Source organism: Dama dama, chromosome 15 (genome assembly GCF_033118175.1).
Source record: "Dama dama isolate Ldn47 chromosome 15, ASM3311817v1, whole genome shotgun sequence".
Taxonomy (NCBI): Eukaryota; Metazoa; Chordata; class Mammalia; order Artiodactyla; family Cervidae; genus Dama; species Dama dama.
This window is the reverse complement of record NC_083695.1, coordinates 47,345,338-47,369,380: the sequence shown is the minus strand read 5'-3', so window position 1 is coordinate 47,369,380 and position 24,043 is coordinate 47,345,338. Positions and strand designations below refer to the sequence as shown.

General features: G+C 39.7%; 1 pseudogene; it reads left to right on the top strand.

Annotated features, from left to right (window-relative positions):
• The first annotated feature begins 22,877 nt into the window (after nucleotides 1-22,877).
• Nucleotides 22,878-23,825, top strand: LOC133069866 (olfactory receptor 6C75-like; annotated as a pseudogene).
• Nucleotides 23,826-24,043: the final 218 nt, after the last annotated feature.

Below are 24,043 nucleotides of genomic sequence, written 5' to 3'. Positions count from 1 at the left end.
GCAGTGTCAAAGAATGTTCAAACTACTGCACAACAGCACACATTTCACATGCTAGCAAGGTAATGTTCAAAATCCTTCAAGCTAGGCTTCAACAGTACATGAACCAAGAACTTCCAGATGTAAAGCTGGATTTTAAAAAGGCAGAGGGACCAGAGATCAAGTTGCCAGCATCTGTTGTATCATAGAAAAAGCAAGGGAATTCCAGAAAAAACATCTGCTTCATTGACTGTGCTAAAGCCTTTGACCGTGTGGATCAGGACAAACTGTGGAAAATTCTTAAAATGATGGGAAAACCAGACCACCTTACCTGCCTCCTGAGAATTCTGTATGCAGGTCAAGAAGCAACAGTCAGAACTGGACATGGAACAACGGACTGGTTTGACATTGGGAAAGGAGTACGTCAAGGCTGTATATTGTCACCCTGCTTATTTAACTTGTATACATAGTACATCATGCAAAATGCCAGGCTGGATGCAGCTCAAGCTGAAATCAAGATTTCGGGGAGAATATCAATAACCTTAGATATGCAGATGACGTCACCCTAATGGCAGAAAGCAAAGAGGAACTAAAGAGCCTCTTGATGAAGGTGAAAGAGGAAAGTGAAAAAGCTGGCTTAACACTCAACATTCAAAAAATGACGATCATGGCATCTGGCCCCATCACTTCATGGCAAATAGATGGGAAAACAATGGAAACAGTGACTGACTTTATTTTCTTGGATTCCAAAATCACTGCACATGGTGACTACAGCCATGAAATTAAAAGACATTTGCTCCTTGGAAGAAAAGCTATGACAAACCTAGCAGCATATTAAGAAGCAGAGATATCATTTTGCAAACAAAGTCTGTCTAGTCAAAGCTGTGGTTTTTCCAGTAGTCACATATGGATGTGAGAGTTGGACCATGAAGAAAGTTGAGCACCAAAGAATTGATGCTTTTGAACCGTGGTGCTGGAGAAGACTCTTGAGAGTCCCTTGAACTGCAAGGAGATCAAACCAGTCAATTCCAAAGGAAATCAACCCTGAATATTCATTGGAAGGACTGATGCTGAAACTGAAACTCAAATACTTTGACCACCTGATTCAAAGAGCCAATTCATTAGAAAAGATGCTGGGAAAGATTGAGGGCAGGAGGAGAAGGGGACAACAGAGGATGAGATGGTTGGATGGCATCATAGACACAGTGGACATGAATTTGAGCAGACTCCAGGAGACAGTGAAAAACAGAGGAGCCTGGCGTGCTGCAGTTCATGAGGTAGCAAAGAGTCGGACACAACTTAGAGACTGAAAAACGACAATGTGTGCTTGACAGTGAGCCGCAGTCTCTGATCTCAGTCTTTCTTTGCAATCTATTTTCGCATCTGTTTTCCTTTCTAGTAATCTATCAATGTTGCTAGAAATGTGTCAGCTTTATTCATCTATCAAAAAAGTTAACTTTGGCTTTGTTACATTTTTCTATTTACATTTTTAAATTAAGACTATGACTTTAGAACAATTGTGGGTTCACACAGCAGAACTAGCGGGAATGTACTGAGATTGCTCATATTCCTCAACATGTGAATAGGCTATTCTGTTATCAATCTATTATTCAGATTGGCTTCTTTCACTTAGTAATATGCATTTAAAATTCCTCCATGGCTTGGTAGCTCATTTCTTTTTAGCGCTGAATAATACTCCCCTGATGCTGAAGCTGAAACTCCAATACTTTGGCCACCTCATGCAAAGAGTTGACTCATTGGAAAAGACCCTGATGCTAGGAGGGATTGGGGGCAGGAGGAGAAGGGGATGACAGAGGATGAGATGGCTGGATGGCATCACCGATTCCATGGACATGAGTTTGGGTAAACTCCGGGAGTTAGTGATAGACAGGGAGGCCTGGAGTGCTGCAAATCATGGGGTCGCAAACAGTCAGACATGATTGAGCAACTGAACTGAACTGAACTGAATATTCCCCTGGATATAACACAGTTTATTTTCCATTCACCTATTAAACGACATCTTCGTTGCTTCCAGGCTTGGGCAATTATGAATAAAGCTGCTTCGAATATCTGCATGTAGGTTTTATTGTGTGTGTGGGCTAAGTCGCTTCAGTTATGTCTGACTCTTTGTGACCCTATGGACTGTAGCCTGCCAGGCTTCTCTGTCCGTGGGGATTCTCCAGGCAAGAATACTGGAGTGGATTGCCATGCCCTCCTCCAGGGGATCTTCCCGATGAAGTTGAAAATGTATGTCTGTGTTTTTGTGTAGACATAATTTTCAACTTCTTTGGGCAAATACTCAGAAGTACAATTGCTGGGTTACATGATAAGAGTGTTTAGTCAGACTCTCTTCCAAAGAATGCACCTGTTTTCCAGCAGTGTGGTGGGTATACTCTAAGATGGCCCACATGACCCTCCTCCTGGTGTTCAGGCCCTGTGTGATCTAACTTTGAGTGCAGATGACCCTTCTGACTTGCTTGTGACCAACAGAATGTGGCAAAGATGATGGTTGTCACTCTTGTGATTACATTACATTGTACAAGACTTTATCTTACTAGTACTTCTTTCTTTTCCATACTGGCTTCTAAGAAGCAAGCTGCCACATTGAGAGAGGACCTACAGAGAGAGCCACAAGTGAAAGAACTACAAATAGCCTTTAGGAGCTCAGGGTGCCTCCAGCTAAAAGTCAGCAAGAAGCCAGGCCTTAGTCTTAATAGTGACAAGGAAGTAAATTCTGCCAACAACCTGAGTAAGTCTGGGAGTGGATACGTGACCAGTCAAGTTTCTGGATGAGAACCAAATCCGGGCCAACACCTTGGCTGGAATCTTACAATCCAGCTAAGCTATGCCCAGACTCCTGACCCACAGAAAAACTTTAAGATAATTACTGTGTGTTGCTTTAAGTTTTTAACTTTGTGATAATTTGTTACTCAGCAATAGAAAATTAACCCGAGTAATTAAACAACTGAAAAAAACAGGCTCTACTTGTTGAAAGGAGGAACTTCCTCTCAGTTCTTGATGCTTCTATCCATGCAAAGCTCCTGCAATTGTAGCACATTTGCTTTCTTCCAGTCTTATTCACTCTTCTCCCACAGAGGTGTGAGTTGGGGATGACCTACGTTATTGGTGAATTTTGAAGGAAAAACTGAGCAGGTATGTCCTAGTCCTTTTCTTTCCCTTTCCTCTTAGAAGTGAGCTGCCCCACAATCCTTATGTCTCCAGTGGCAGTTCCACTATGTGGGGTCACTTGTGTCCCCAACTTCAAAGGTGTGTTATAGGGCCCATTTGTCTGCACCGTCACCAGTGCTGAAGAAGAAGGAAAATTAGTGAGATAATAGATTTAACTATGTAAAAATTTAAACCTTTTTATATTGAAAACTATTGGGACTATATGAGAGAAAGAATTAATATTATTAATGTGTAAAAAAGATCTTCCAAGTCAGTAAATAAAATATAAACATTCTAAAAGGTGTGTTAATGCACATCTGGGCCTTTGCCATTGTATAGGCAACATCTGGATCTTGCTCTTTTAAATGATGGACAATGAGATGAATTTTTCACTTGTGTGTTATCACTTGAATTTCTTTTGTTGTTATCTGCTCCTATCCTTTGACCACATTTCTTTTAAAGTGTTTATATTTTATTTACTGACTTGGATGATCTTTTTACATATTAATAATATTAATTCTTTCTCTCATATAGTCCCAATAGTTTTCAATATACAGAGGTTTAAATTTTTACATAGTTAAATCTATTATCTCACTAATTTTCCTTCTCCTTCTTCAGTTTTGTGCTTAAGTTATTTGCCATTAAGTGAAGTGAAGTGAAAGTCCCTCAGTTGTGTCTGACTCTTTGAAACCCCATGGATTATAGCCTGCCAGTTTCCTCTATCCATGGAATTCTCCAGGCCAGAGTACTGGAGTGGGTAGCCATTCCCTTCCCCAGGGAATCTTCCCAACCCAGGGATCAAATCCAGGTCTCCCACATTTCAGGCAGATTCTTTACTGTCTGAGCTACCAGGGAAGCCCATTTGCCATTAAGAGATTAATTAAATAGACATCATACCTTTCCATGGTTTCATTTTCCATTTTTAACTCTTTAATTCAAATAGAATTGATTTACTGTTACATTGTGAACTGAGTACCTATTTTTATAAATACTTCAAACACCAACACTTACTTGTGAAGCTCTATGTGCTACATATTAATTTATTAAATATTTATAGTTTATTTGAAGGCTACTTTTCTGTTATATTAAATTATAATAATTTTATTTGGAAACCATTAGTTCAGTTCAGTCACTCAGTCATGTCTGACTCTTTGTGACCCCATGGACTACAGCATACCAGGCTTCCCTGTTCATCACCAACTCCCAGAACTTGCTCAAACTCATGTCCATTGAGTTGGTGATACCGTCCAACCATTTCATCTTCTGTCGTCCCCTTCTCCTCCTGCCTTCAGTCTTTCCCACCATCAGGGTCTTTTCCAATGAGTCAGTTCTTCACATCAGGTGGCCACGGTGTTGGAGCTTCAATTTCAGCATGAGTCCTTCCAATGAATATTCAGGAGTGATTTCCTTTTGGATTGACTGATTGGATATCCTTGCAGTCCAAGGGACTCTCAAGAGTCTTCTCTAACACCACAGTTCAAAAGCATCAATTCTTCATGCTCAGCTTTCTTTATGATCCAACCCGCACATCCACACATGACCACTGGAAGGCATAGCCAGCTGATCATGCGTATGTGCATGTTAAGTGGCTTCAGTTGTGTCCGACTCTTGGCAACCCCATTCACTGTAGCCTGCCAGGATCCTCTGTCCATAGAATTCTCCATGCAAGAATACTAGAGTGGGTTGCCATGCCCTACTCCAGGGGATTTTCCCAGCACAGGGATCGAGCCTGCATCTCTTAACATCTCCTGCATTGACAGGCAAGTTCTTTACCACTAGCGCCACCTGGGAAGCTCAAAGCCCATCATGCCAGCTTTCAAAAGCACAGCTTTTACTTCAAAAGTAAGGGAACACATGCATGCTGGGCTCCTCTGTGGTTTCACGCCACTTTATAAAAGAGAGAGATTTCAGAGGCAAAGCCACTTGTGATACACACATGACAAGCAGTTAGAGAAGTGTTCTCAGTCGTCCTACTTCACATGCACTGCATCTTTCTGACTCTCTGTACAAACACAGGATCTTATAAAGTAGATTCCAGCTGAGTTCTATTTACCTCACCTCGTCACACTAGCTTCATAACATTGACTGTTTTTAAAGGGCCATGGCATTCTAATAGCCAGAGAGGTGGTAGAGAGACATGGGAGTTGGGCTAAGAGGAATACATTTTAGTTAAGGGTCAAGGAAGAAGACCCTTATAAGCTCTACACATCTCCATTTAGTCAGCAGCGAGCATTCTAACCCCTGCAGATCAGGCTTTTGCAAAAGCCTGCTCACTAACTTGGGGCATCATTAACACAAAGGTAAATGATTCCCCAAGAAAGGAGTTCTTTGGGGCCTCCATTTCTCCTAGCGTGCACTCACTCCAGCCTATAGACTTTTCTCTTAACTATCATAATTCCCCTGAAACCCATCTGTCTCTGATCTACTAGAGGAAGTTTAACAAAGGTTCCTAGAGTCATCTCTGGCCAGAAACAGTCCCTGAAAACTTGTCCCAGAGCCTCTGTGCTCCCTGGAAGCACCCACTGGGAGACCTGCTTCTGTGAGATAACAAAGCCCGCAGAGACAAGCAGATGATGGCTGGATCCCAGGGTTCCTGAAGACATGGCCAGGGCTCAGTCTCTGTCTCCAAGATCCAGAGACTTCTTTTTGGCCCTCAACTCACACTTTCTGGTAGTAATTAATACTCAAGAGAAACATCAGTAAACTTCGGAGCCAGAGTTCCAGGGGGCAGGCCTCCAAGGTGAATCTGTTTTGGGCTGGGGATACATAGGCTTCTCTCCTACACCGTCACGTTTGTGTCTGCTGTTTCCCTTGCTGCTTCACTAAGTGCTGGGCTGTGGGAGAGTGCAGAGGGTGATCTCTGAGCAATCACAGCAGGAAAGCTGAGGTCCTCTTGCGGAAGTCTCACAGTGTTTCCACATTGCTGTGTGTTTTAATATTGACACCTAATTTGCAAAATGTATTTCCTATATATTAGCCTTCATTCTTCCAATGGCCTCAGGTACACATCATCGTCAACGATTTACCAGTATGGAGGCTGTGTCTGGGATACAGATCTTTGCCCATAGATTCGTACATACTGGGCCTTAATTTTTATAGGATGGCTTTCCCAGGTGTGATTGTTGGACCATGTTCTAAATGTCACTAGGTACGGCCAAGTTCTATTTCAAGAAATCCATGAAGGCTGTAGCAATTCACCCATCCACAGCAGAGGAATGGGCCTTTTTCCAATATCCTTTGCTTACACTTACTGTTACTATTCTTTTAAGTGTTGGCCAATATGAGATAAAATGCTATTTCAATATCATCTATTATTTACTTTGCAGTTTTTGATTACCCGTGTATTTCAGATGAACATTGCCTCTTCTGAGCTGTATCCGTTACCATTTTGTCTTTAGCTCTTCACCGTTGGAGATTCTCATCCCAGTTCTGAGTTTATACTCAGCTGTAGTGGATGTTCCTCAAACATGCTTTCTGTCTCAAACATGGCTTATTATCCAGCACTGTTTCACTTATTTCATTGCGCAGATTGTTCCAGCACTGTTCTTTGAGAGCTCTTTCAGTTGGCTTCTGTTTCCCTTTGCTACATCTCTATCATTTGGGGATTTTTTTTCTTTTTAGCACATCCTTTTTTCTTACACTACAAGATGTTCTATGCTTATCTTGTATATTTCCTGTACCAATCTTACAATCAGCCATTTCTCCAAGGAGCCCTGGTGACTTCTATTGAAAATAGCAGTAGGAACCATGATCTGGGAATGCTAAGTCTGTTAATTGCCACTGGGTTGTCACTGCTTCTAAGCCTTCTCAGCTGACAGATTAAGGAAACATATTTAATATCCTATAAACAAACAAATATTTCTATTTATAACCACATATATCTACATTAAGCTAAACTTTAGTTCATATGGATCTCTTCAACTCTAATTCATGACTACATGGATCATTCTAGCTTTCTTCCCTTGATTGTCTGTATCTCCAACTCCAACAATAGATAACCTGGTTCCTGCCATCTACCAATCATTTACTCAACTGTTCAATTCGATTATATATATGTAGTGCTTTCAGAATTGTTAACCCATACCCCCAAGGCAGACAACTTTATCAACTAGAGTATAGTGCTATGTAGTTTCTTTAGCCTTTATTCTCACAGATTATACACACATCACAGTTTCTCAGGTCAGCAACTTTTTCCCCTCTGTGAAGTTTTTATATACATTTGTATACAGTTAGATTCTTTAGTCACATTCTACACTCCATTCGGGGATACTCTGACTTCCTAATGATTCTTAAATTGCATACATCAAGATTTATTCTTTGTACTATAAAGTGCTATGGGTTTTGACATATGTGTGTCATGTACCTGCATTTACAGTATCCTATAAAATAGTTTTACCATGCTGAGAAATCCTATAAGCTTCACCTGGTAAACTGATCCCTCCCACTTTTCCCCTGAACTCCTTGCAACCACCGATCTGTTTATAATATTTATAGTTTTGTCTTATTCAGAGTGTCATATAAGAGGAATCACACAATATGTAGCCTTTTCAGATGGGTTTAACTTAGTAATATGCATTTAAGATTTATCCATGTATTTTCATAGCATGATGGCGCATTGCTTTTTTTCTCAGTGAATAGTGTTCCATTGTATAGATATACCACAGTTTTTTTATGCATTGACACACTCAAGGACATGTTGGTTGCTTTCAGTTTTTGCCAATATTGAATAAAGCTACTATAAACATTTATGTGCTGGATTTTGTGTGGATATGGCTTTCAAATCATTAAATACCCAGGAGTGCAATTGCTGAATTTTATGGTAGTATTGCAAACTTTGTAAGACATTCCCAAATTATCTTCCAAAGTGGCTGTACCATTTTCCATTTCCAGCAGCATTGAATGAGAGTTCCTGTTACTCTGCATCCTCACCAGCAACTGGTATTATCAGTTTACGGTTTAGTCATTTAACGTAACTCACTGTTGAGTTTTCAGCCCCCTAGTGATGAATGATATTGAACATCTTTTCACATGCTTTTTTGCTTTCTGAAAATCTTCAGTGAGATATCTGTTCAGATCTGTTGTCCAGTTTTAATCAGATTATTACTGTTGAGTTTTAAAAGCTCTTTGTATATTTTGGATACAGTATTTTATAATGTATATTCTGCTCTTTAGCCAGTAAAAGCATTCTGTAATTGTCAATTGTATCTATTTGGTTAATGGTGGTGTTCAGTTCTTCCACATACTTGCTGACTTTCTTTTTCCTAGCTGAATTCATTATAAATAGAGGAGTCTTGAAGTATCCAATTATATTTGTGGATTTATTTCTCATTAATTCTGCCCCTTTTGTTCCATGCATTTGAGGTTCTTTGATACATACATTTAGGAATTTTGCACCTCGGTGAATTAATGTTTGTCAGTATATAATGTTCCTCTTTATTCTTGCTAATTTTCCTGGTTTTCCAGTATACCTTTTTCTGATATTAATACAGCCACTCCAGCATTATTTTGATGAATGTTCACATACTATGTTATTTTCTGTTCTTTTGCTTATAACAACTGATATCATATTTGAAATTAGTGTCTTGTAAATCACATACAGTTTGGTCATGTTTTATTTGTTTATTTGTATTTTTAAAATTAATCGATACTTTCAACGGGTTTTTTTTTTTTTTTTTTTTTTGCTGTTTAAGGAATTTTTATTAGATTTAAATAATTTTTTCAACTTTTTATTGTGGTAAAAAAAACCATACAATTTACTATCTTAACCATTTTAAGTGAACAAAAGTGTTAACTCTATGTACATCATTGTGTAACAGATCTCTAGAATTTTTATTCTTATGACACTCAAAGTCTATATCCATTAAAAAACTCCCTTCTTTCCAGCTCCTGGCACCCATTATTTTATTTTCTTTTCCTGAGAGAGTGACTCCTCTAGATTCCTTGTATAAGTAGAATCTTATAGTATTTGTTGTGACAATCTATCTTTTCATTGGTGAGTATAGGTCATTTCAATTTAATGTAATTATTGATATGCTTGGATTTTGGTCTACCATTTTATTATATGATTTATGTGGTTTTCCTGTTTTCCCTTCCTTTGTTTCCTCAAATTTTGCCTTTATTTGAATTATTGGTATATTTTTATTAATCTACTTTAATTGGCAAAGTGTGCTTTAGTATATCTCTTTGTATAGATTGTTTTTGGTGATTACTTTGAAAATTACAATTTATATATTTAACTTTTCACAGCCTAATGGAATTAGTACTTTACCTCTTAACTGACATTTTGTCTTACAACTGTCTTACAACTGATATTTTGTCTGACAACCTTTACCCCCTATGTGTTATGGTTGTCTTATATTTAATTTTTTTTTAACTTGCAGATGGTGTTTTACATTTTGCTTTCAATCATCAAACATATTTTAAAGAATTCAAGGATAGAATAACCTATTATATGTACCATGATATTTACCATTTCTCTTGCCTATTACCCCTGATGTACTGTTTTTTTCTGATATCATTCCCCTTCTATCTGAAGGGGAATTGTTAAACTTCCTATAACAATGTCTTTACAACAGATCTGCTGGCAGCAAGTTTTCTTAGTTTTCCTTCATCTGAAAAACCTTCATTTCACCTTCCTTCCTAAGGCCCTTCTTACTAAATATAAATTTTCGAGCTAACAGTTCTTTTCTTTCAGCAATTGAAAATGTCACGCCACTCCCTTCTGTAGTTTCTGGTTAAAAATTAAGTCATTCAAATTGTTCTTCCCCTACACATACTGTGCCATTTTTCCCTGTGATTTCAAGGTTTTTGTTTGTCTTTCATTTCAATAGTTTATTATGATTGATCTGAGAATGGAATTTCTTTGGGCTTATTCTGTTTCAGATTTGTTCAGCTTCTTGAATCTGTAGGCTTAGGTGGTTTGCCAAACTTAGGAAGTTTTCAGGCATTATATCTTGGAATATATTTTTTCAGCACTCATGCTGCAACTAAGACCCAGTACAGCCGAATAAAATAGATAAATAAAATATATTTAGGGACTTCCCTGGTGGTCCCAGTGGCTAAGACTCCATATTTCCAATGCAAGGAGCCCAGGTTCAATCCTGGTCAGAGAACTAGATCCCACACACTGCAACTAAGACCCAGTGCAGCCAAATAAAATAAATAAGTATATAAAATATTTTTCAGCACTGAACTCTTTCTGCTGTCCTCAGACTCTGATGACAAGAATGTTATATTTTTTGTTGTTTTCCTACAGGTTGCTGAGGCTTTGTTAATTTGCTTTAAATATTGTTTCTCTTTATTTTCCAGGTTAGATAATTTCTATTGATAAATTTTCAGTTTTACCTATCTCCATTATGTTTTTAAGCTCATTCAATGAGTTTTATATTTCAGTTATTATATTTTTCAGTTCTAACATTTCCATTTGATTTTTCTTTACACATCATTTCTGAGTCCTTCTACTTATCTATTAATTTTAAAAGTGCTTGCAATTGCTTGATAGAATATTTTAAGTAACCAATTTAAAATCTTTGTCAGATAATTCTAACATCTTTGTCCAGTCAGTAATGATGTCTGTTGATTGTTGTTTCTCATAAGAACTGAAATTTTCCAGTTTCTTCATCTGCTGAGTAATTTTGGACTGGGATATCATGTTTTCAAACTCTTTATGGTTTTTTTTTTAATCCTTTGAAAAATATTGATATGTTTATTTTGCCAAAAAATTGACCAGATTAAACTCAGGCCATAAGTCCCCCCTCCCATCTTCTATAGGCTGTGGTTTCAATGTCAGTTCAGTTTTAAAAGCTTTGCAGAGCTATTCAGAACTGCCCCACATGTGCATCCAATGGTAGTCTGGGTTCTGGCCAGAGATTTTTCTGGAAATTCAGTTTTCAAAATCTTTATTATACTGATTAGGATAATTCATATCTAGTCACACACTGTTTGGGAGTAATTCTTAGAATTATTTAACAGTTTAACAGGATTTCTTTCTTGAGTTTCCCAGCTCATCATAATCGCTTCAGTATATATCATTTCCTTGAAATGCCTCTTTTAGTTTCTGTATCCAGGAACATGGGGCCTTAGTTACTCTTCTCTGTTGCTCACTTTTGCTGATTTCACCTGTGGCATAGCGTAAGCAGCAAGAGGACCAGAGGATAAAGACTGTGTAAATTCACCACTGATTTGTTGATACTGTAAACTCTGGTCCTCTCTCCAATCCTCCTGCTGCTGTTCACTCTGCAGAGTCCTCTGATAGCTGCTCCATCCATTCTGCTTCAGAGCTGCACAGGGGCCTCTCTAGAGATAGGGTGGAACATGTTTTCTCCAACTTACTTGGAATAATTCCTAGAATTACTAATTTACTCTTTATTTCTGCATATCACCTACATCCCATCCTGCCTGGCCAGTTTCTGAATACTTCTGATCCTGATTCATTTCCCTTCTCCCCCAGTCAAAGGACGCAGTCTCAGTGTCATTAAATGACATTAATGCCTTTTATGTCGTAACTGCTTTGTCTAGCTTTGCTCTGAGTTCAAAGAGCAGACTTACTGAGTTTTGGTTGTATGGGGGGAGGGGATGCCTGATAACCACTTTCCTGTATTAATTAATTAGAACATCAGCAAGAATGAAATATTTTATGATTTCCCATAGGGGTATAAGTTTCACAGAAAACATTTCCAAGTTGAACTAAACAATGAAAAAATGTACTCCCTAACAAATTAACTCTCTGCTAATTTATCACCACTGGAGTGACTGGCAAGCTAGGAAATAAATTTATTACTTCCTGTTAAGTTCAAATATATGGAGAAATTCCCTTTGGTGGCTCCTTACTCATGGTGTTCAAGGATGACAAGAGTCCTGTGGAGTCCAGGAGAATTCCCTGAAAATGCAGGCTTGTGCTCAGTCATGTCCAACTCTTTGCAGCCTCATGGACTGTAACCCGCCAGGGTCCTCTGTCCATGGGGTTCTCCAGGCAAGCATAGAGGAGTGGGTAGCCATTTCCTGCATCAGGGTATCTTCCCTACCCAGGGATCAAAACTTGCATCTCCTTCATTGGCAGGCAGATTCTTCCCCACTAGCGCCACCTGGGAAGCCCTTCCTTGAAAATGCTCTATCACAATTACCACTAACTGGTTTTGCTCATGAATCTCACAGTCAGTTGACACACAAAGTAGGCGAATATAAATAAAAAAGTAAAATTCATTTTTCTTTCTTTTGCCTCTTCATTCTTTCTGTCCCCACTTCCTACAAAGAGCTCAGTTTCAAGAAGCCCCTAGTTTAAGGCTTTAGTGCTTGCCTGGTGGCTCAGATGGTAAAGAATCTGCCTGCAATGCAGGAGACCCCGGTTCGATCCCTAGGTCAAGAGGAAACCCTGGAGAAGAGAATGGCTACCCACTCCAGTATCCTTGCCTAGAGAATTCCACAGACAGAGGAGCCTGGCGGGCTACAGTCCATTGGGTCGCAAAAAGTCAGACCATGACTGAGCAACTAACACACTTGCGCGCGGCTTATTCCCCACTACATCGATTTGCTTATACTCCACTTTGTTCCTGGACATAAAACAGCTTATTTTTCCCTCAGTTTCATTTTTCTCACTGCTAATCTTCTTGAAAGACTAACTTACACTTACTAGAAGTGGAATGATGTCAAAGGAATGAAGTATTTCATTGGTTCTACACCAGTAGCAATATATCGCTTGATAACTTGTTACAAATTCAAACTCTTGGGTCCCACCAACAGAACCAGAAACTCTTGGGTTGTAGTCCAACAGTCTGTGTTTTAACAGGCCAAGTGATACTGATGCATGCAAAACTTGGGGACTATTGCAAATGTTGATTTAATCATTGCCTGGCACTGGCAGAAGGAGGAAGAAGAGTGTGCTCCTGATGTGGACTTTTTGTCAGCTTGTAAAGGCCAATTGAACTGGTTACTCAACAATGCTTGGAAGGAGACTTGTTGCTAGCAAGTGGCTGGGCGGAGTGGGGAGAGGAGACAAAGTATAAATGTTGGACAAGATGGGTTGGCAATGCCAAAAGTCTTCATTTCATCTCTCCCTGCTCCATCTACTGGTTTCCACAGTAATCTCTATGGCTGCTGTAAACACTTTGGCAGTTATCCCAAGTGGCACTTTTCTAATAGAAACCCACTCATTGTTCTGCTAGGTTTTTTCTCTTTCAAAGGTCCTGGGAGCACTTGACAAGCACATTTTTAATAATCAGAAGTCACAAATATGGCCTTATTGTCTTCTCCGTGTATTACTTCAATAACCCACTGAGACTTCTTGGCTGGCTTTTACAGTTCTTAACATCACATAAATTTTTTATTCAGCCAAACCTGGTTTTTGTTAACATAATACAATTATTTAAATATTATAAATAATCTGAAATCTGAATCACTATGTCTTGTGGTGGACACAGAATTATATGCTGCACTAGAATTTGTAATTGAACAAAATCTGTCCTTTTGTATGAAGCATTCCTCTACATCACTGTAATCTACAAGGGAGATAAGGACATGGTGATTGGTTAAACAAAACTTCTATTATAAGAAAAATTCTTTCTTCAGAGAAATTTTGAGCAAGTGGAATATGTCCATGGTAGTACTGAAATTGATCCTGGTGATCCTACACTGGCATTTCCATCTAAGCATCATGAAAATAAAGAGTAGGAAAGTTTGTGCAGAGTGAACTAAGTTGCTTCAGCTGTGTCCAACCCTTTGTGACCCCCTTGTACTGTAGCCCGTCAGGCTCCTCTGTCCATGGGATTCTCCAGGCAAGAGTACTGGAGTGGGTTGCCATGCCCTCCTCCAGGGGATCTTCCTGACCCAGGGATTAAATGCACATCTTCTGTATTGCAGGCAGATTCTTTACTGCTGAGCCACTGAAGAAATAAAAAGGTATACATATTTTTAAATACTCTACAATTCACTACCAATAGAAACACTGGCACCTAAAAAAACTCATATTTTTCTAAAAGTTTCCTCAAAGTCAGCAAACAAGATATGAAGTGATGTGAACAGTAGAGTCAGAGGAAAGTTTTTGTACTTTACTCATAAATACCATTAAAACTTTAATCATTAAAGCATTAATCATTAAAATATCATTAAAACATTAAAATCAGAAAGAGTTTTACAACACTTAATTTTTGCACAAAATACATTGACAGCTCAAAGATAATTACAGTCGGCCTCTGAACAATGCAGGAGTTAGGGATGCTGACCCTCCTTGCAATCAAAAATCTGTGTATAACTTAGAGTTGGCCCTCCACATACTTGGCTTCTCCATATATGTGGTTTTACATCCACAGATACAACCAACCTTGAATCATCTTGCATTGTAGTATTTACTGCTGAAAAAAAAATCCCCGAATAAGTGCACCTGTGCAGTTAAAATCCATATTGTTCAGGGTCAACTTTGTTTTAGAAGATTGTGTTTCTAAACAATAAACTTCTTAATTTCAGTTTTTTTGCTGTGTTCCTGCATAACAAAAGAAACTATCAACAAAATGAAAAGGTAACCTAAGTAATGGGAGAAAATATTTGTAAACCACATATCTGATAAAGAATTAACCTCTAAAACGTATAAGGAACTCATACAACCTACTGCCAAAACAAACAACCCATTTTAAAAATGGGGAAAGGAATTGAATAGATATTTCTCTAAAGAAGTAGCACAAATGCATAACAGATACATAAAAGGTTACTCAGTACAACCAATTATCAGGAAAATGCAAACAGAAACCACAATGATCTATCACCTCACACCCGTTGGAATGGCGATTATCAAAAAGACAAGAAATAATGAGTGCTGACAAAGATATGGAGAAAAGGGAACACTTGTACATTATTGATAGGAAAGGAGATTGGTCCAGCCCTATGGAAAACGGTATGAGACTCCTCAGGGAATTATATATAGAACTACTGTATGGTTCAGCAATCCTACTTCTAGGTATACGTCCAATGAAAATGAAATCACTAACTCCAACATATGTCTGCATCATCATGTTCTTTGCAACATGATTTACAATAGTTAAGATATGGAAACAGGTCTATCAGCAGATGAGTGGATAAAGATATGTGATAGACAAATACAATAGAACAGTATTCAGCTATTTTAAAAAGATATCCTGCCATGTAAGAAAACATGGATGGACCTTGAGTGCATTATGGTAAGTGAAGTAAGTCAGACAGAGAAAGACAAACACTGCATGATCTCATTGATACGTGGAATCTAAACTAAAACAAAAAACAAACAAACAAAAAAAGAGTGCATAGATACAGCAGACAAATTGGTGGTTGCCGAAAGCAGGGTGTGATGTTTAGGGTATGCAAATGGATGAAGGAGGTTAAGGCACAGAATTAATTACAGTTATAAAATAAATAGTCCTGGGAATGTATTTTATAGCAGGGTGACTACTATTAATTAAAGAAGAAGAAAAAAATAAAATGTGATATATGGAATGGAACAGAGTGGGCCACTGTTTAGCCTTATAAAGGAGGAAATCCTGTCATTTTAACAATATGAATGGACCTTGAGGGCATTTTGCTAAACAAAACAAGTCAGACAGAGAATGACAAATACTTTTTGTTCTCAATTATATATGGAATCTGAAACACTGACCTCAGATTGGAATGATGGTTGTCAGGGGCTGAGTAAAGGAAATGAAAAGAGGTTGGTCAAATGGTCAGATTTTCCATTGTAATTTATTTTTCTATAACTTACTCATAAAAGATGAGTAAGTTCCTAGGACCTGAGGTACAGCCTGGTGACTGTCGTCAAAAAACTGCATTGCATACTTGAAAGTTGCTGTGAGAGCAGATCTTTAATGTTATTACCATAGAACAACAAAACGGTAATCATATGAAGTGAAGGATGGGCTAACTAATCTTATTTTGGAAAACATTTTGTAATATATACACATGTCAAATCATTACTATATATACCTTAAACATACACATTATGTGTAAATTGCATATGCATAAACCCGGCAGCGGGGGAATGATAATCTGCTCCATAGAATATTTTGGAAATTTTATTATATAAATTCTTTTCATACTTTTTGCAAGAGTGCTTAGGATTTACATCGCTTCTCCCCTAATTAAAGCACTGAGATGTACCACAAGAAAGCATCACAGCTGCTATGGACCCTGTGTCACTGAAGCGTTAAAGAGATAAAAATTAAGAGTACAGAAATACCATTGGTAGAAGGCCATAAGGAGGCAGACAAAGAATGTGGCTAGAGTGCTTTGGAGAGAGCATTGGAAGATGATCCAAAAACACAGATGCTGAAATTTCTAGAATTGTCTTAAACTTAGGGCCTTTCTCCACCTTTAGCATCCATGAGGACCAAGGCTATTGTGACATCTTTTTTTTTTTTTATTTCTATGAATGAGATGCCACTCATGAAATAAAACCCCTTCAATTGACCAAGGTTGATTAAATTTCTCTTCTTTTCAAAACAGAGTCAAACTGAAATAGATACATGGAGAAGGCAGAGCTGTGCCCACCCAGCTCTTTACATTTGCCTGTATGTCTCTCTCCTTCTTAGACATGATGTATGAAGGAGAGGCACACTTCCAGGAGAAGCCAGCCTTCTGACGGTTTAGCACATGCTTGCCCTGGAAGCGTGTCTTTCCGTAATGCTGAGCACAGGTTCCCCAATATACCGGATCTGGTCCTTTTCCTTCACTGTTTTGTGGCTGGCCTCACCTCCAAAGTAGTTGAGAGAGGCAGATAGCTACCTCCATCCAAAGTAGAGCAGTTCAATCATATTAGGATGTTGAAGAATCCTAGTACATCTCCTCTAGTTCCTGAGAGTTCTTTTCAGAAACTTTGCCTTTAAGCAATGACTAAATAAGACAGAATTTGATTATGTCATTGTTCTGGAGAATATTTCCCCAACATCTTTACAAACAACTCTGAACCCTGAGATCCACAGAGTTCCACGTGTGGAAAGAGATCTATCTGATTCACAGAATTTTAGAAACTGACTTTATGACACACACCTATATAATGTTAGTTGGTGAGGTGATGTCTCAAGCCCAGTCAGAAGGACCACATTTTCTAAAAGGGGATTATATAACTTCATTTTATTTCTCCATTGCACATCTTTCATCTTTTCCTCCTAGTAGGTTCCCCTCCCAAAGTGGTAAAACTATATCATGTGATAAACTGTGAGGATCTTAGGAGACACGTGAACTTACAAATGTGAACCTTGCTCCTATTTTAAAGGAATTGTGTTTGAGAGTCCCTTGGACTGCAAGGAGATCCAACCAGTCCATCCTAAAGGAAATCAGTCCTGAATATTCTTTGGAAGGGCTGGTGTTGAAGCTGAAACTTCAATACTTTGGCCACCTGATGCGAAGAGCTGACTCATTTGAAAAGACCCTGATGCTGGGAAAGATTGAGGGCAGGAGGAGAAGGGGATGGCAGAGGATGAGATGGTTGGATGGCATCACCGACTCAATGGACATGAGTTTGAGTTATCTCCGGGAGTTGGTGATGGACAGGGAGGTCTGGCATGCTACAGTCCATGGGGTTGCAAAAAGTCGGACATGACTGAGCGACTGAAATGAACTGAACTGAACTGGATCAGAACTGATGTGTTCTGGGTCCCCTTTGGGATTGGATTATTGGCCTATTTTAATGGAAATTCCATGAAAGGACAGTTTGGTTCTCAAAGTATTATTAATATTATACCAAGTCCACCCTCAGACTGGGTTTCAGCCTGCTGAGAGTGCTTTCTCCCATCCCAACCACCATTTCCAGTTCAACACACCATCCCCTAGTCCCTCTCCCACAGTATCATGGTTGATAGGATTTACCTTTCTACAGTCCTTACACAGCCTTCTTGTTTGTTGTTTAGCGCTAAGTGGTGTCTGACTTTGTGACCCTATGCACTGTAGCCCACCAGGCTCCTCTGTCCATGGGATTCTCCAGGCAAGAATACCAGCGTGGGTTGCCCTTACCTTCTCCAGGCATCTTACTGACTCAGGGATTGAACCTGTACCTCCTGCTTGGCAGGTGGATTCTTTACCACTGAACTACCTGGGAAGCCCACATAGACTTCTTGCTCAGGGATAAACCCCTCAAAATCAAAACCTTTCTATGAATAGATTATATTAATCATTTTAAACCAAAATATTCTTAGTATCTAGATTCCAAATATTGGTGCAGCTTAATTTTTTCAAGACTGGCTCACAGACTGATAAACAAAACAATATTCTGTAAAGGAAAGTCCACATAGCAATGTTTGCTTTACCCTTCCATGTTTAGATTATCACAAATACAGTTTTAAGAATTATCCCTTTCTTTACCCTACCTGGCTAATTAGATCCTCAAACAATAAGAATTCAGAAAAACTTCAAAGATGCAGGAGACTCAAGGTATCATCAAAAGCAAAAAAATTACTGATTATTGGAGAGCAGTGAAGACACTATCCAGAAAAGAGAAACATAGACCAAGAAAATTTTGAAACATTTCTTGCTGCCAGGCTCTACCTCTTAAGCTAGATGCATAGTATAGTTAATTTTGCTGTTATTGTTTAGTCGCTGAGTCCACATCCAACTCTTTTGCTACCCCCTGGACTATAGCCCACCAGGCTTCTCTGTCCATCCAGGGGATCTTCCCAACCCAGGGATTGAACCCTCATCTCCTGCTTATGGTTAGTTTACCCCATTTCTATATGAGTATTACCTTTGTAAGCTTTTTTTATCCAGCCACATGCTAGACCTCTTCACACCTTCACACCATCATGTTACCACTGGGACTTGTTCAGATGAGATAGGTATTCCTGAACCATGGCGCTGGTACCAAAAAAATTAAAACAACTACATGCAAATAAGCCTCGCATTCTTAGCCACTCTGTTGTGTTCAACTCTTTGTGACCCCATGATCTGTAGCCCACCAGGATCCTCTGTCCATGGGATTCTCCAGGCAAGGATATTGGAATGGGTTTCCATGTCCTTCTCCAAGGGATCTTCCCCACCCAGAAATTGAACCCAGGTCTCCCGCATTGCAGGCAGATTCTTTACTGGTGGGAGCCACCAGGGCAGCCCAAATAAACCTTAGGACATTACTATGACTAGTCTCAATTTGTTCCAGCTTCTGTTACTCATCTATTATTCTTTATTTTCCCTACCTTCTAACTGAAAGTGTGAAAATGAAGTCCAGGTTTGGTTTGGCCTTGACTGACAGCAAAGTGTATGTATGGATGGATGTTTCAAAAATGATTTTGACTGTTTATAGGAACATGGGACCCACATGAATACTCATGAAAACTTCTATGACATTTGCCTTGACCTTGTAAGATCAACACAGGTAAGGGAAAACATAGGCAGAACAGATCTGCAGACAGACACTGTATACCTCAGGAATTCCTCCAGATACACCTTGGGAGTTTAGCTCCCTTCCTTGGCTTTCAACAGGAAGCCAGAGGCTACAAAAAAAATGGGCCAGTCTTGCCACAGCAACCCAGCTAGGGTACCGAGGAAGAGAAGCAAACTTCCAAGGGAGTGGTTGCCATGGCAATAGTTTTTCCACCATGGGGCTCACATCTCTTTCTTCCTGTTCTGCATTAGAAGTAATCTAGGGATCCACTTTATATATTCTTTTAAAAAGAGAGAGACAGGCCAGGTTAGAGATGTCACAGAAAACACCCACAGTTCCCTTCTTTTCTCTAAAGAAGAAGCACATACTTCCCTTTTTTCAAGGTGTTTAGGGAGGGCAACAAAAATATTCTTCAGACAAATAAAACCAGTAAAAAAATTTAAATGTTGGTGGAGGCTTGAAGAATAGCTGAGAGAAGAAGGTAGTTTCCCCACATTTCCTTTCTCAGAAACGATCTTCCCCAAAGCCTGATAAAAACCAGTAAGCCAGCTATTTCTCATGACAAAATATGTTCTTTTAACCTCTGTGATCTGGTTTCAGGGTACACATAACATGTAGAAAGTTGTAGTCTGGACTTTTACCTGGAATCAGTAGCAACATTCAAATTGGGATTTTAAAAACCCATGGGAAATTAAGTCATTTAATTTCTTTGAAAATCTTGGCAGAGAACACCGTGGAAATTTGGGAGCCATTGTAACGACAAACAATGGAAAGATAAACATAAGCATTGTGCCAGTAAATCTTATTCTCCACAGTGACCCATTAGCTATCCCCAAGGCACCAGCCCTGCCTTTACTTTCTGAACCTGTCCCTCTGACTGCTAATGAGGTTTGAGAGCCTGCACTCTGCTCACCTACTGGGTCCATCTTGCTTGGTAATCAAATACAATCTTATAGGAAAACTATCACAGAGGCCCCAGACCAGTACATCTGGAGCTTCTCATAGTTGACTCAGTGGAACAAGGATGCTTCTTCACATAGGAAGGTGAGGATATCATGGAGGAGTGTAGGTCAATAGAAGATGTCTTGGAGCAGAGGTGCCCATGACCACTGTGTACTTCAGCAGAAGACTTGTCTCAGCAGCTTCCAGAGCTGGACTCAAAAGAAACTGCCTATTCTCATTAGCTGGTATAGGAGGTGGATGGCAGTGTTTCATGTTAGGCTGGGCAATTACCAACTAAGGGAAGCAGAGCCCGAACTTTCATCAGGATCCTCAGTAGTCCTAGAATCAAGCTATCACTTAGAATTGGGGGCAGCAATTTGTGATTGTTTTATTCCATGTGCTCCTTTCTGGGATTTCAGTGGTCAAGGCTGCCATGTAGCCTTGTTGTGGTGTAAAAAATTATGGGGTATAGAAATTGGGTTTTGCCAGCCAGGGACACAGAGAACATGGGATGTGCACTCCCCCCACACTGAACAGCAAGCTGACAAGTTTCCTTCTCCTCTCCTTTTTCCTCAGCATAGAGAAAGTTCTTGATTTCTTGAAAGAGAATGACTGTAAGAGGAGGGAAACCAGCCCCCCTAGCCCCACAATGAGGTGACTCCTGTGTTCCTGGGTCAGGGACCATGGTAGCTTTGAGGACTAGCTACTGTAACTGAAACAGAAGCAGAGGCGCCTTTAGGTTGCCTCGGGAGCAGTGTCACCCTGGGGTGAGCAAACAGTTTGGTTGCCTGAGCATCACTAAAGAGAACTTAGCCCCTCAGCAGGACAGAAAGATTTACTCCCTGCTACAGACCTTCGGGCTTCCCTGGTAGCTCAGTGGTAAAGAATTTGCCTCCCGATGCAGGAGACATGGACTCAGTCCCTGGATTGGGAAGATCCCCTGGAGAAGGAAATGGCAACCCACTCCAGTATTCCTTTTTTTTTTTTTTTCTTCAGTATTCTTGTCTGGGAAATCTCATGGACAGAGGAGCCTGGTGGGCTACAGTCCATGGGGTCGCAAAAGAGTCAGATGTGACTGAGCAACTAAATAACAACAGATCTTTAGCTTAGTATTGAGATTCTAGAGCCAAGCATCATCACAAGAGAAGTGATTTATTGAGCAGGCTGAAGGAATGAGCTTTGATGCAAAAGTGAGTGTGCAAGTGCCACATTGCCAGGCTACTTTCCTAAGGATGCTAATTCCGTGAATTGCTGTCATTCCCCATCTCTCTTATCTGCCATCATGGAGACTTAAAAGGGCAGAGCAAATCCTGGACTGATAATTTGTGCCATGTTGTTGAGCAGTTCCCCAACATCCCTGGTCTCCAATCTGTTCTGTGAAATGATTATACTAAACTAGAACTGGTTATACTAAACTAAGACCTGTCATACTGTGGGTCAGTAATTCATCAATGATATTAACTGAATGATGAACAATTAAGATAAATAAAGCTAAACTTTCACTTAAGGTTAAGAGAACATCACCGAGAGATTTGTTTCTATTTTAATATTTTGTCACAGCATTTGGAAGTAGTAAGGGCTTTCGGACAGAAGATGCTAAAGTCCCAGCTGTGTGGCCTAACCTCTCTGGAACTTCTCTATGTCTCAAATTCTCCTTGTGTAGAAGGAGTGAGGGAAATCTAACACTCATAATTATTGTGTAGAGTAAGAGAAACACTGAATTTCAGTGACCAGCATAATACCAAGCGTTAGTAAAGTCCTCAACAATAATGATGATTATAATTTGAACCATAGAATTTATTGCATATTGTAAAAGGCATTGGCACTCCACTCCAGTATTTTTGCCTGGAAAATTCCATAGACGGAGGAGCCTGGTAGGCTGCAGTCCATGGGGTCACATAGAGTCGGACAGGACTGAAGCGACTTAGCAGCAGCAACAGCAGTAAAAGCCATATTCGAAGGGAATATTATTATACTACTATTGTCTTTATTTAAATATAAATTGGTAATACTGTAAAATATTTTATAACTTGCAGATGTGAATAATGCTGCCTATTCATCATGCCATATTTAAGAATACACTAGTGATTTCAATATTAAAATTAGACCTTGAGGAACACATAAGAATCATTGATATCACATGACAAGTGAATTACTTGCTTTATTTTATTTAATTCTCACCAGTACGTGAACTATAGATCCTGTCTTCTTTTTACACAGAGTAAAAATGAAGTTCACAAATGTTAAGCACTAATAACTTTCCAAAAGAATCACTCTCTCAAGGGATTAGAACTCAGTTTTGAATTAGTATTGAAGTCATGTCTTTTTGATCCAATAACCAGTGAACAGGACTACTTTGCTCTCCATGTAGCTGCCTTCTTGGGTAGTTAAGAAGATTGATCTTGTGCTCCTCTAAAACCTTTGTTCTCGCTGTGATGTCTCTATTGTAGGCTAACATCCACAGATGATGCTGCTGTGGAAAGAGATGCTGATGGAAATGAGAAATGGGACAGCTGTCCAAGAGTTCACCTTGGAGGGCTTTCCTGGTGCCCAGCACCTGGGCAAAATCCTCTTCTTGGTGCACTTGCTGGCATACCTGGCACCCATTGCAGGCAATACACTCATAGTCACCATCACCTGTGCTGACTCCAGGCTACAGACGACTGTGTACTTTTTCCTCAGCATGTTCTTCTTCTTTGAGTGTTGCTTCACAAGTACAGTTATTCCTGAATTGTTGGTCATCCTTCTTTCAGGCAAACAAACAATTTCCTTTGCTTCCTGTCTCACACAAGCCTTTGTGTTAGTATTTCTGGGAGCAGCAGGCTTCCTCCTCATAGCAGTGTTGTCTCTGGACCAGTACTTGGCCATTTACAAGCTTCTGTATTACACAACCATCATGACCCTGAGCACATGCTGCCTCCTGGTCACAACCTGCTGTGCTTTGGGGTTCACTGTTATGTCTGGTCTGGTGGTGAAGGTGTCCCAGTTATCTTTCTGCGGCCCCCAAGTCATCCCTTACTTCTTCTGTGACCTTGGCCCCCTGATCCATCTCTCCTCCTCTGACACCAAACTTGAAATGTATGCCTTTATCCTTGCTTTGTGGGTCCTTTTGACATCTCTCATCATAACCATCATTGCGTAAGCAACATAGCAGCCACAATCATGCATCTCCCATCAGCCAAGGAGCAACAGAAAGCTTTTTCCACCTACTCCTCTCACCTCATTGTCCTCTCCCTGATGTATCTTTATATATGTGAAACCAAAGCAAGTGAACAGGCTGGATTCCAACAAGGAGGCTGCCCTTGTGAACACAGTGGTGACCCCGCTGCTGAACCCTGTCATCTATACTCTATAGAACAAGGAGGTCCACCAGGCTCTGAGAAAAATGATGTTCAGGATGAAAATATCAAGCTAAAAAAATATCATATGGTCTTGGAGTGGAAGGCTTCAGAAAACCATTTGTCTTCATTCCAGACACTGTAGCAGTCCCCAGAGCTGTAGTGGGAAGTCTGTGGCAGACCTCACCCGATCTCTGCTAACTCATCCCCACCAGTGAAGATCTGTTTTCTCAAGGCCACTTTTCACCTTAGTGTGCATGAATATTTTCTCCCTAAATATGCCACAAACTGATGA